General features: G+C 40.9%; 1 pseudogene; it reads right to left on the bottom strand.

The window, feature by feature from the left end:
* Nucleotides 1–282: 282 nt before the first annotated feature.
* Nucleotides 283–11,432, bottom strand: LOC123817917 (annotated as a pseudogene).
* Between the last annotated feature and the right edge of the window lie 3,706 nt (nt 11,433–15,138).

Raw genomic sequence — 15,138 nt, 5'->3', positions numbered from 1 at the left:
AAGAACAATTTCTGACAGTAACCAGAGGGGAGGGGGAAAGGGAATAATGGGAGGTAAGGGTCATTAAGGAACATGTATAAAGGACCCATGGACAAAGCCAAAGGGGGGTCAAGGATCAAGGGTGAGAGGTAGGGATGGGTGGGGCAGAGGGGGTTGGTGGTGGGAAAATGGAGGGAACCGTACTTGAACAACAATTAAAAATTGTTTTAAAAGAATAATTTCTTTACAAATGCCTAAACAGAAAATTAATATATAAATAGCACTAGGCATTTAGTAGGTAAGTCACAGACCAATAAGTTCAATTGTGCAATTGTGAAATATAACATGAAAAAGGCTTTGAAACCTTAGAGTGGATAATCTTCTCTGTTTCCACATGTCTTCGACTGTCTTAAGAGAGTATTTGATTACCTCCTTATATGCAAAATGGTAAGCTCTGTTTATTTGACTAGTTGCACAATTAGCATATTTTATGTTGTACCATTTTTTTTGTTTTTGCACTTGCTCTCGAATTAGAAACAGTATGACTTGCCCATATGTAAAGCCCCAACAAAGTTCTCATATTTCCATTGTTCAGGTTCAATATTTGTGCAAAATAATTTCTTAAAAGTTCAAGATTTGCAAGCCCACCTTGGGTATATTTAACCTCAGCGTACTGCTAACAGTATAAGTAGTTGTGTCAATAAGTCATCGTAAACTCCTGCAAATAAGAGGCTGCTTTAGAACAGTCATGTTCAGTGATATAAATCCCTATAAGCTTATGCCAGATTTCTTGGTCTCCAATAAATTGTTCTAGACATTTATTCAATTACTGAATGGTTTCCACCTGTTCCCCAGAACACTTCAAGTAGCAATTTTAAGATTTCTTGCAGCAGTGTTAGTTGGATCTTTACGTACAATTTGATCATATAGCTATACAGCATCATCTTATCTTTCCATGGCTTCAAAGTCAGGCCAGTTGGTCACTTGACTCTGTGACTGCAAGTGAACTGTGTTCTCAACTCCTGAAGTCAAAACATTGTGAATTTATCCTAGGCATGGTTTAGGGCTGCAATTATTAGCTGTTCATATATGATACAAATATCATCTCCAAGCTTAGTTGCATATCCATGAATTGAATCCTCTATGACTTTTACAATTTGCTCACTATTTCATGAGCTTTCTTTTCTCTATATTTTAATTTTCTCTCACATTTTTTCCTAAGTAACATTGTAATGCTCTGAGACATTCCCAATATTCTCAGAATATTAATTGTTTTTAAAATGAAACTATCAGGTTGCTGTTTGTGTCAATCTGTGTGTGTGTGTGTGTGTGTGTGTGTGTATCTGTATATGTATATATAAGAAGTGCAGTACTGCTAACATATATATGCACTTCTTCCAAAAATAATTAGAATTGGTTTTAAAAAAATTTATCTGCCCTTGCTGGGTTGCCTCTCATGTGCTCCCTACTGGGGACATGGCCTGCAACCCAGGCATGTGCTCTGACTGGAATCTATCCAGTGACCCTTTGGTTCACAGGCTAGCACTCAATCCACTGAGCCATGCCAGCCAGGGAAGCCCTGCCAGTCAGAGCTTTTTGTGAACACCTGATAGGGGACTCAAAAATTAGAAAATTTTAGTTTAAGGTAAATAGTTATAAGCCTAGTAAGTAATGCATATGTTAAAGTTATTGTTTCAGGAAATGCAAATAAGGCCTATCCTGATTCCCAAGAGAGAACAGCTGATCTCTTGGGCCACAGCTGGAGACCTCTGAGCCATTGGGTTCCAGGGAGAGACAGACACCACCTGTCCACCTGGGGGAACAGCTAACTGCCCACAGGGAGAATGTGGTAGCTTTTTTAAATCTAATTTTCCCTGAATTTCAAAACCCCTAATCACACTTTCTTTTCTGTTATAAAAAGGCTGGCTTGGAAAGAAAATGTAAGATGGTCCATTGGGGTATGAACCCACCGTCTTCTGATATTGCCAGCCATCTGAATAAAGTGCCCATAAAGATTCAATCTCTTTGCAGACTGGAACAACCACTATGGGAAACAGTATGGAACTTCCTCATAAAACTAAAAATGGATCTTCCTTTTGACCCAGCAATTTCACTGCTAGGATTATATACTAAGAACCCTGAAACACCAATCCAAAAGAACCTATGCACCCCAATGTTCATAGCAACACAATTTACAATAGCCAAGTGCTGGATGCAACCTACGTGCCCATGAGTAAATGAATGAATCAAAAAACGCTGGTGCATTACACGATGGAACTCTGTGCAGCAGAAAGAAAGAAGGAGCTCCTCCTCTTTGCAACAGCTTGGATGGAACTGGAAAGTATTATGCTAAGCAAAATAAGCCAGGCAGTGAAAGACAAATACCATATGATCTTACCTTTAACAGAAACCTAATCAACAAAACAAACAAGCAAGCAAAATATAACCAAAGACACTGAAATAGAGAACAGGCTGACAGTGACCAAAGGGGAGAGGGGAGGGAATTTCAGGGGTAAAGGGGAAGGGTTTACAGGAACAAGCATGAAGGACACACAGACAAAAACAAGGGGGTGGGGTGCAAATGGGAGGGAGGTGGGTAGGGCTGGGGGTGGGCTAGGATGGGGGTAAAAGGCTGAAAACTGTACTTGAAGAATAATTAAAAAAATAAAAAAATAAATCACACCAAGAATTACATTAGTAATAATAATAATAATAATAATAATAAATGATTCAACCCCTGTCTGCTTATTGGGTTTGGTGTGTGACAGGCAGCATGAATGCTGGCTTTTCTGGTTTCATACCTACAGCCTTAAGTAGATTTTGACTCACACAATATTAAAATATTAAAATATTAATTTGTGTTTGATATTCATACTGTGAGCAAAGCCAGTTTCCAACTACCTTATGTTAAATACTCTTTCTTGTATTTGTGACAATGTTACAGGGTACAGCCAAGAGGGGGGACTCCAAATAGGCATTTGAAATGGGGTCCAGAACTCAAGGTGTCCAGGAGAATTTAAGATGTCTTCACCCCTTCCCCCACAGGTGTGAGTTGGGAAAAAGGGCACACAGAGCAAGAACATGCAGGGCAGCCTTGCAGCTAACCTCTGGCATGGTCATTTAACATATCTATAGCTTTTGGCTGGTCACTTAGATATGTTAAATAGCTGTGGCCCTGCTCTGAGCCAGGGAAATGGAAATAACTACCCCACCAATACGTAACTGGGGGGCAGGTCTCCCGAGTTACAGCACCTGTGTGGGATTTTGGAGATGATTGGTTCCAGGACTTGGGGCCACACCTGCCCAAACTCATGATGGCAGTCCAGTAAACCTGGAAGGATATGAGTTCTGGCATGTGAAGCTGAGTGTGGGAGGAGTCGGAAATGGGGCTGCAGAGGAAGATTGGCATGGGGATTTAAACCCAGATGCAGCAGCCATTAGAGAGAGAACCACTCGGCAGAGTGGAGACAGAGTGGACAGAGTGGAGACTCTTCTGTAGCCTTGGGAGAGAGGACCACGTGCCTTTGCCAGAGTGGGGACTCCCGCAGCTTTAGAAGGGGGAACCACCACCTGGCTTTAGCAGAGATCCCAGCGACTCGGCTGAGGGTGCCGGGAACCCAGGGAGGTCTCCCAGTCTAGATGGAGTACTAACTGGGAAGAACCAGAGGACCGCCTGAGCCATGGACTTCTATTTCCTTTCCTGAGATATGGTACTCTGGACTGGGCAAAGGGGGAAGGAAGGAAGGACTGTGTCTGTTTGTAGAGACTTTGGGGTTTTGATAAAGACATTAGGTCACTACTTTAAGTCTGTATAGCATTAAATAAATGTTTCCTTTCCTTTTCACGAATCTCTGGCATTGAGAGACGTCTTTCCTCTGGCGGCAGATATAACGGACCTGGGGGCTTCTTTCAATAATAGTTATTGTCCCAGGCCCCCCTTGTTTGTTCTGTAACAACAACACTGGACATTGCTGTGGTAATCCCTGTATCTCAGTGTGTGCTGCTCAAAGTGAACACAGGAAGGCTCTGTCTTCTGTGATGGGGATGTTTCTACAGATCACGTTTTATTTAAACTGCCCATATTACAGCTGATCTTTCACTGATGTCACTGTTATCACTAACGTAATTGTCTTATAGCATCAACATTAGCAGGCACCTGCTTCCACCCTTCAAAGATGTCCACACTGAGGACATCTGCCCCACACTAAGACATTGCTCTGGGCAGAACTAGAGTCTTATCTACATTACATTCTTTGAGCCTGCTTATTAATTTTTTCACTTTCTTTTTTTAAAGATTTTATTTATTTATTTTTAGAGAGGGAAGGGAGGGAGATAGAGAGAGAAACATCAATGTGAGGTTGCTGGGGGTCATGGCCTGCAACCCAGGCATGTACCCTGACTGGGAATCGAACCTGTGACACTTTGGTTCTCAGCCAGCGCTCAATCCACTGAGCTATGCCAGCTAGGACAATTTTTTTTTCACTTTCATGCATTATGTATTACAAGGTCTTCCTTCTTCAAAGATGAAGATGTAACAGGGTGCAGCAAGGGCTCCCTCCAAAGAGGGGTTTGTAATGGGGTCCAGAACTCTGGGGGTCCAGGAAATATTAAACATATGGGATATCCTCACCCCCACAGGCCTGAACTGGGCCATGGGACACATAGAGAAGGGCCATTGAGAGTTATTTGGCATATCAACAATTTTGCAAATAATTGCAAAAATAGTTATTTAACATATCTATAACTGTTGATTGGTTTCATAGATATGTTAAGTAGCTGTGGCCATGCTTTGAGCCAGAGAGATGGAAGTGACTTCAACCCATGCCATGATGTAACTGAGAGGCAGCTCCCCCTGGTTACAGAGCCTGTGTGAGAGCTTGGAGTTGGTTGCCTACACAGCATGGGGCCACACCTACCCAGACTTACTATGGCAGCCCAGAAAAGCTGGAAAAATAGGGGAATGCTGGCAGGTGTAGCTGATTGTGGGGGGAGTCAGAAATGGAGATGCAGAGGAAGATTCCCACTGGGATTAACCCAGGAGCGGCAGCCAAGTGGGTTGGAGCCACGCAGTTTTGGCAAGGTGTTGAACAGTGTGGTTTGGGGAGCTAACCCTGCAGTTTTGGGACTCCCTTTGTTACAGAACACAAAGGGGGGAAGGCATATACTATTACTGAAAGGAACACCCCAGGTTCATTATGCCCACCGCCTTATAGGAAAGACATGTGTCAATGCCAGAGATTCATGAAAAGGAGAGGAAATACTTATTTAATACTGTACAGACTTAAAGTAGTGACCCAATGTCTTCCTCAAAATCCCAAAGTCCTTTAAAACACCCACAAACATACACAGTTCTTCCTTCCCTCCCTTTGCCCAGTATGGAGTACTATATCTCAGGAAAAGAAATAGAAGTCTGTGGTTCAGGCAGCCTCTGGTTCTTTCCAGTAATCTGTGCTTGGCTGGTAGGCCTCCCTCGCTTTCCTGCACCATCAGCTGTGTCGCTGGGATCTCTGCTAAAGCTAGGCAGTGGTTCCCCCTACTAATGCTTCAGGGGTCCCCACTCTGGCAAAGCTGCATGGCTCTCCTTTCTGTTGCCACAGCTGAGTGCTCCTCCCTGCACAATGGCCATGGGAGTCCCCACTCTGGAAAAGCCTCGTGGTTCTCCCTCCAATGGCTGCGAGGGAGGGGGGTTGCCACTCTGCCAAAGCCAAGTGGCCACATAGTGATTCTCTCTCACAGGGCTGTGGTACTCCCTCTGCACTGCCACAGGTGAGTGGTCCTCTCTCTGCTCTGCCACAGCCACCTGGTCCTCTCTGCACAATGGCTGCAGGAAAACCATGTGGTTCTTCCCCCAATGGCTGCTGCATCTCTGTTTAAATCCCCGAGCCAATCTTCCTCTGCAGCCCCATTTCTGATTCTACCCACAATTGTCTACACTTGCCAGCACTCCTATATCCTTCCAGCTTTATTGGGCTGCCATCATGAGTCTGGGCACCTGTGGCCCCATGTCAATGGAGCCGATCATCTCTAAGCTCGCACATGGGTGCTGTAACTAGGGGGAGTTGCCTCCCAGTTACATCTTGAGGGGGAGTTACTTCCATTCTTCTGGCTCAGAGCATGGCCACAGCTATTTAACATATCTATATAACCAGTTAAAGGTTACAGATATGTTAAATGACCATGCCAGAGGTTAGCTGCAAAGCTGTTGCTATGCAAAACAATGGCCCTGCTCCATGTGTCCCTTCCCCCAACCCACACCTATGGGGGATGGGAGTGAGGACATCCTAATATTTCTTGGACACCTTGAGTTCTGGACCCTATTCTAAATTCCTATTTGGGGCCCCCTTCTTGGCTGCACCCTGTAACACCTTCACCACAAGGCTTAGGAAGCAGGAAAACAAGATGTAGCAGCGATGCAAAGCTCTCTCTTAGCAGTTTGGAAGACTGCAGGAGAGTCTTTGTAGAAAGGAAGGGGTAAAAGCACTCTTGCTGGTGGTCCATGAGAAGGTTCCACGTAGGTTTGAATTAAGAACTGGAAATCCCAGCAGTGGCACAGCTGATGGTATGGGAACCATGGGAGTTCTGCCCCGCCAAGCATGGATGACTGAGAAGAACCTGGGGCTGCCTGAGCCAAGGACTTCTATTTCTTTTCCTGAGATACAGTATACCTGACTGGCCTGGCTGGGCAAAGTGGGGAAGGAAGGACACTGTGCTTTTGTGGGTGTTTTAAGGAACTTTGGGATTTTAATGAAAAATAAGTCATACTCTAAGTCTGTATAACTTTTGAATAAATAGTTACCTTCCTTTTCACCAAAATCTGGCATTGAGAGCCATAATTCCCTGGTGGTGGGCAAGGAGACCCTAACAGAGGGGGGTCCCTTAGAGGGGACCCCGGGAGGGGTGGTCGATTCAGTAACAGTATCATGCTCCCACCATGGGTCCATTCTGTAACAAAGTCTCAGGTGTATGTTTTTTTCCACCACACACACACACACACGCACACACACTTCCCATTATGTCTTTCCTGTATTTGTCTAAAGAACAATATTTAGTGTAGGATATTGTACATGTTCAATGCTATTCACATTTCAGCCAAGTAACCGAGATTTATTTAAATTTGAATCTTTAAAGTACATCAGAGATGAATAACCCTTCTGTGAGCAGTAGAGGTGAGGGTGAAGTAGTTCTTCTGCTCATTGGACACTTGTAGTGACACAAATAGTGTAGATAAAGCCCAAAACTCCTCCAATCCCTCCTCAACTCCTGCTGGTTACTTTGCATTGGTGCTGCCCTCTGGTGATCACACTATAAATGACACCTCCCCATAAGGTCAATTTTTTCCAACCCAGTGTCACCAGAAAAAGTCATAGTTGAGTGAATGCAGGGCTCTTCACTGAAAAGTCAGTAAGATTTTCAGGATGGTTAAGGCAGAGTATTAAATCTACCGGTAGCTCTTCTCAGTGACTGCACAGAGTGTGAACCCATGAAGCTGACCTGGTCCAGTAGGGCCAATGAATGTGTTCATCCTCCAAGTCCATTTCATGCCAAACTCAAGTCATAAAAGTCATACACACTTACTACTAGTGTCACCCTTAATGGTTTGAACTACAGGCTTTTTTGCTAGAATTGATCAAAAGGGCAAGTTTTCTAAATGCCTTAGTAAGACACATGTGCTTTGAAGGGTGGAAGCAGGTGCCTGCTAATGTTGATGCTATAAGACATCAGTGAAAGATCAGCTGTAATATGGGCAGTTTAAATAAAATGTGATCTGTAGAAACATCCCCATCTATGACCACTCAGGGATCTTACACATCTTTGAGGCTTTTATGGCTCCAATATTCTGAGCCATGTTGGTCATATCCTCCAGAGTAAAAGACAAGTTCCTCTGTTTGTACCTCCACCTAATCAATGTTAGAAGAACAAAAGGTGCTTTGTGAATTCTCTGGTGGGACATAATAAGAGAATTACATGGAGAATTCTAGGCTTTGGGACAAGATCATGCCTTCTACAAAAATACTGCAATAGCTCCTGACTGGCTTTTAATCCTTAGAGGAGTCAAAGTGTGTGAATGTGGTCTGTAATATGACAAGCTAGACAAAATTCTTCATCATGATTTGTTTTTTTTAAGATTTTATTTTTTTAAGAGAGAGGGGAAGGGATGGAGAAAGAGAGGGAGAGAAATATCAATGTGTGGTTGCCTCTTGCATGCACTCCACCCCCCACTGAACACCTGGTATGTACCCAGGTATGTGCCTTGACTGGGAGTTGAACCAGTGACCCTTTGGTTCACAGCCTTCACTCAATCCCCTGAGCTACATCAGCCAGGGCTGATTTGGGTTTTATTGCACTCACCAACATAAGGTCAAGTGGGAAAAGCAGCACCCATCATGAATGGAAGTGATAGATCTGGATGAGACAAACACAGGTGGCCCAGACCATTAACACCTACTTCTTCAGCCCTAGGACTTGTCATGTAGCTTTCACTACAGAAACACAGAACTTCACTCTCACTAGTCAACAAAGAAGTAAAATTCTCCACTCCAAGTTTATCTCAGTCCTCAATTACCCCTCCCAATCACACACACCAACAACCTCATTTTTTGCCCCTACTCAGACTTCTAGTCAGCCTTACTGACATACAAGTCCCCTGGTACATGGCTAACTTGTTGACTCATCTGAGGCACATCTTATGGTATGGTGGTAAGTTTTAGCTATTCACAGTTCTCCAAGGATGTATAGAAACTGTGGCCCTCGGACCACACTTTGAGAGCCTGCTGCACATGTTTACTCCAGGTCAAAGACAGGAAAACTCTTTACTTTAACCTGGTCCTTACCCTCAGCCTGCCCTGCATTCTACATCTTTCCCAGACTCCATCCCAACCCCTTTGCTAGTCTGACTACCCTGCACATCAACTCCCTGATTAAATCTTCTGTATTCATGGTGTCCCCAGTCTTACAAATCTTCATCATTCTTTAGACTTCTAGTCCCCAATGGGATGATCATCTCCTTCTTTTCATTGATTCTTATCCCATGTGTCCTGTTTCATAACTTTTGTTGCTTAGTACATGTGGTTTACCTTGTTGCACCATTCTTAGAACACAAATCTGAGTCTTCAAGAACTTATTATTTCATCCAAACCTGTGTCTGTCCCCACATGTCCATCCAAATCTGGGAGAATGACACCCCTCTCTTAACTGACCAACTCCATTGGTTCCTCTATCAACCCTTAGGTCAACCTCTTACTTGCAATGACTCAGCCCCATTCTGAGCTTCCTTAACAACACTCCCCTGCATGTATTTCTTAGGCATATTTTAATCCACACAATGCCTAATACACCAAATCCACATGCTTTATAATTTCTCATCCTGTCTCTGAGCAAGCTCCATCTCCTTTTGACCTTCTTATACACATATTTCTGTGTATCCACAATCCACCACTGACCAATTTTTCAAAGATTTTAGTCAAATACCTAAGAGGACCATAGGAGGATTAAAAAGAATAGAACCAGAAAAGAGATTTATTTTCTCATTTCCCAAATTCTGATTGCAGAATCTCTAAGGATAAGCACATGGATTTTGTAAACACAACAGTGAAATCAAACAATAAAGACACCGATATCTGACCTGAGTTCCAGGCACAGGACACACAAAACAGGGCCTGCCAGTATAGGCCTGCAGGGGATGATGGGACAAGGAACTACAGGTTTACTAGACTTTCGGATTTCAATAAAGGAAAATTTTTAAAGTCTCTTTTAAATTTTTAAAGTCCTTTAAAATTTTTAAATTTGTTTCTTGAAGGTGAGTGAAAATGCATGTATAATGAGAACACTGTTGATGACTAGGCCACTGCAGAAGTACAAAATTTTAAACATGCACTTTTTCTCAGATTGTAAGACAAAGGGCTCCACATAATGTGGTCCCCAGAAAATCTGTCAGTCAGGTCATCTTTGCTGTGGACACCAATTGAGAAGGGAGTCAGGATAACTGAAAACATTTACTTGGTAAATGTAAATATTTACATTTACAAAACATTTTGTAAATTTACAAACATTTAAGCTAGATTTTAAAAATTTGAAAATATAATAAGGATGGACACCATGAGCAAGATAACAAGATCAGCTAAATATAAGCAGGTAATGAATGTCAAAGTCAACATGTATCATACAAATTTTAAAAGGTCAGAAAGACTTTAATAAAGACCATACATTAATGTAGTGAGCCAGAACTCAACACCCTTGAAACAGATGGCTGAGAAGACTTTAAGAACAAGAGAAAGAATCAAAGGCACTCTGTTTGCTAATTGACCTTAGAGAAAAGCAAAAGCTTTCATAAAATCTTCCCCAAGTGTCTTTTCACATCATGGTTTTAAAGGTCTTCACCAAAATTAGACTTTTACCCTCCCATAGAGATGAGACACAAAGACCCAGGGGGATTAAGTTTAAAGTAATGCTCACAGGCCCCTGTGACAGATCTTCTCTGAATTGTAACACTGGCAAGAAGTTTTTAAGGAGATTCATGTGTATTTCAAGCAGGCAAAAAAAATATATCTACAATTACAAATTGCAATTACTTTTCTGAAGAAAATGCTCATAATAAGGAGATCAGAGGCCTGCAACCAGGAAGAACCTGTCTAAAGATTAATGACTCTGAGAGAACATTCAAACCTCTGGGTCATAACAAAACTGCTTTCTCCACAGTGGAGGGAAACACAACAAAATCGCATTCAGCCAAGACTCAGTTTGGATCTATATCAGCTCCTGCAATTTATTGGGGTGCAAAATGACTGAGATTCCCTGAACAGAGCCAGGGTCTAATTTTCCAGAAGGCTGTGATACTGGAATTTCCATTCAGACATTTTATTTTTCTCTACAGTCACCTTCTCTTTTATCAAAGGGTAATCCTTAAGAAGGGTATTCTTTATCCTATAACCTGCCTTGTGTCACTTGATTTGGCTTGATTAGTACCTAAGTGCAGAGGAACCAACTTTCACCATGTAGTTTTACCTGATGAGGTTTTTTTCTATAAAACATAAGATGGGAGTTTTACCAGTCACTTGAACTTAGGAAGACTCATCCTCACACTTTACCTGCAGTTTCTCTAGCTTTTGGCGATGTGTTATTTTCCAAGAGATACCAAAAGACCAAAGAGGTCAATTTAGCATCATAAAGTATAAGGTAATTTCCATTTTCATGAGCATTAATCTGAAATAAGACATTTGACCTAAATCCCTGGCTTTATTACCAAAGTCTTCTATTATATTTTATTAACAAAAAATAAGACATGTACTGAACTCATGCAAATACTTTTGTTTATGTATAAGTAAGAAAACTTGTGAAACTTTAGAAATATTTTGAAAAAAACATCAAAGAGAAAGACAAAGAGCAGTGTTGCTATTCACATGGTTGTCCTCTTGTCCATTCCCATTGCCTACAACAGTGACCAGGTGCCTCCTCATGTTTGCATGGAGAAGTGACTGAGCTCAGATTCTGTGAGCTCATCACCTACTCCCATTGGTTATCACAGGACCATTGCTCATTCTCTGAGGGACACAATGTCACCTCCTCTGAGGACATGGTACAAATGAGACCAAACCGATGCAGGGGTTGGTCTGAAATGTGACCTTAAGTCAACAATAATGACAATGTCAACTCACATTTTTTAGTGTATATTGACTCAATGCAAAATTTGAAGAACTATTCACCTTCAGAACAAATCTATTATGATATAAAAAAAACTTTACTTAGAGTTTAAGAACATAGAAGGGGAAAAGAAGGTCACTCAAATTTCGTATTTAGCTCAAGGGGCCGACTTCCAATAGTCTTGATGGGGTTGCACTTCACACTGGTAATCCCAGCATCCTCTCTCTTGATGGGGTCTATGGTGAGTCTTTGATGGTCCTTGGACAGCTTCATTCTCTCTTAGAGCTGCAGATTCATGTCATTGAAAAACCACTTGATGGAGGCTGCATTTCTATAGCAGGTCAAGACCATGTCATCCTTATTTTCTGCTACTGTAGTGTTGCTGGCTATGAGGGTGGCCAATATCACAGGCTCTGTGAAGAAACAGAAGATGTGACTGCTTGAGAATGGGCTTGAGACATGGAGCCATGCTGCTTACTCAGAGATCTCAGGCACTCACAGTCCTCAGTGAACTATGTGAAGTTCAACAGAGTGTGGTCTTGACATTTGCAGAAGGACAGTTTTCTAAGTTCAGGTGATAATATGTAAGGAGAACTCCTCTCTGCAACTCCTCTCTGACCCCATATAACCTCAGGGTAATTCCATACCTGTTCCCTCACTGATCTTTGTTACCAGCACACAAACTCCCTTCCCAGCCCATATGTCCTATACACTCACCAGATAGAATTTTCCTTTCATGACTTGTTATTATTATTTTCCTAGACTTTTTTTTTTCACTTCACAAAACATCAGGTCCTACCCTTATGTAAACTCTAAGTGTGTCAGGGAAGGAAGGCTTACTACATTTTTCCATCTCTGTGGCCAAGGGAAGTTTACAGTAACAGGAAAAGCACTTACCTTTGGTTAAATAACTTACGAGGCAGTAAAGATGGTCTAATTCAGCTTTCATGGCTGTAGACCTGGAAGATTTCCATCTAAAAGTCTTCTCAGTATGGGCAAGACTTTATTTTCTAGCCTACTCTTTCATATCATGGTGAAATTAAGCTCTAGAGAGAAGTGGTTATGATTTTAACAAACACATTGACTACAGAAACAGGAGAAAAATATTTGCTATAATGAGGGCCATATATGAAACTCAGAGCTAACACAACAGTCCATGGAGAAACTCAAAAAGCTTTACTAATATCATGAACAAGAAAATGATGCTGTTTCTCCAAATATTCAACATAGTACTGGGAGTTTTGACCACATTTATGCAAGAAAATGAAATAAGTTGTATGCAAAATTGTTTAAATAAACCTATCCTTTCTAAAAATACAACATAATCTTATTTGTAGAAAACCATCTCTCTCTCTCTCTCTCTCTCTCTCTCTCTCTCTCTCTCACACACACACACACACACACACACACACACACACAAATAAATAAATAAATAAGGCAAAGTTTCAGGGGATAAAATCAATGCTTAGCATCATGTTTTTTCAACAACAATGAAGAATTTCAAAATGAAATTAACAAAAAAGTTCCATTTACAATAGCATCAAAGACTAGAATATGTAGGAATAAACTTAATTAACAAGATGGAAAACATATACATTGAAAACTACCAAACATTTTTGAAAGACATTGAAGCAGACACAAATCAATGAAAAAGCATACAAGTTCATTTAATGGAAAAGATACAAAACTATCTACATATTTGATGCAATCCCTAACAAAATCTGAAGGTGTTTCTTGCATAAATAGAAAAATCCACCCTAGATTCCATAAGGAATTTCCATGGATGACAAGTTGTTGAAATGATCTTTTTAAAAAAATTAATTTGTAGGTAACACATTTCCTAATTTCAAAGCTTACTGTAGAGCTAAAGTAACCAAAATAGTGCAAAACTGGCATGAAAACGTCTGTTTATCAAAAGACACAATCAAATGGCTTCAAAGAAAAATCCAAGACTATTCAATGGAGGAAAGATAGTTTTTTTCAACAAATGGGTTGAACAACAATGTCCACATGCAGAAAAATAATGCGGATCATTGCCTGATACTACACACAAAAATTTAGTTAAAGTAGATCAAATTCTTTAGGTTACCTAAAACTATAAAATGCTTAGAAAAAGTATAGGGGGAAGCATTATGACATTGATTTGGCAATGATTTTATCAATATGACACTAAGAATGCAGGCACCTTCTCCAAGGACATACTAGAGACTGGGGCTTGATGAAAAATTTTTCTTCATCAAAAAACACAACAGATTGAAAGGTGACCTATGAAGTGGAGAAAATATTTTGCAAATCATATGTAAAATAAAAGGTTAGTATATGGAATATACAAAAAAAAACTTCTACAACTCAACAACAACAAAACCAAATAATGTGATTTTAAAATGGACAGAACACTTTAATATGTATTTCTTGAAAGAATATTTATAAATGGCCAATAGGCACAGAAAAAGATTCTCAACACCACTATTATTTTTTAAATGAAAATTAAAACTTTCAAGGTCAAATGTGTTGTTTGTGATGTTGGTGTGGTTAACTTTGCTCTGCAGGTAAGAGAAAAAAAATTCCCTTGTGTGGTACCTTTCATTTCTCCAAAAGCTTCTTCAATCAGAGTTGGCATTTCTCACATCTCAGTCAACTTGAGTTTTCGAAATAACAAGTCAGGTCTGTGTATCACAAGAAAACTCATAGGAATCAGAGCACTCAGTGAATATGTGGCCTCCAGCTATAGGTCTTGGGGAAAGTAGACTTTCTCAGGTGTCATTAAAGTATCAGTGTTTGGTTACTGAAAGACATAAGACTAGGAGTCAACACCCCTGTACTTCTCATTCTTCACTGACCAGCTGACAGCCTGCTTGACCAGAAATCTTTCCTTTCAGCTATCACCTAGCTGTGGTGTGTTTTTATGAGGCACCTTTTCCAAAGACGTCCTTGAGACTGGGGTTTGTGCAAAATAACACATAAAGACCAGGAGCAAGCCAAGCAATGAGTTGACTACTCAGGCCCCCAGGCCATGTGTGTTTCAGGTCTTTCCAGGTGAATGTGACTGAAATGAGACAGTTAGCCAATAAAAGATAGAGCAAGAACCAAGAAATGATTTAGAAAGAGGAAAAAAGACAGGCAGAAGCTGATAATGGCAGCAGAATCATGTGCTCTACCCTCGATCATTAAAGTCATTCTCTCTTCCAAAGGTAGGTGGGGACTTGTGCAAATGAAAATCAGTGTCTTATAGCAAGTGAGGAGCATGGACTTGTTAAAATCCTGACCCTTGTGGGAAATTTATGTTAGGTGGCTATGAGATAGAAATTTGGGAAAAACTTAATTATTCTGTATGTGAAAATTATTATTAACACCCCACAGCCTAAGACCAATTGCATGAAGGGCTATATTCTTAGAGAAAAGAAAAGGATATGATATGTGAATCTTAGTTCCTGGAGGCAGAAAAAGCCTGTCCTTTATGGCATGAATTCCAGGTTCCAGGCTCTGAAGAGATTTCAAATCATTCATTCATTCATTCATTCA

Source organism: Phyllostomus hastatus, unplaced genomic scaffold (assembly GCF_019186645.2).
Source record: "Phyllostomus hastatus isolate PE091 unplaced genomic scaffold, TTU_PhHast_1.1 phas_contig_236, whole genome shotgun sequence".
NCBI classification, from domain to species: Eukaryota; Metazoa; Chordata; class Mammalia; order Chiroptera; family Phyllostomidae; genus Phyllostomus; species Phyllostomus hastatus.
The sequence above is the reverse complement of the archived record's forward strand: the minus strand, read 5'-3'. Positions and strand labels throughout refer to the sequence as shown.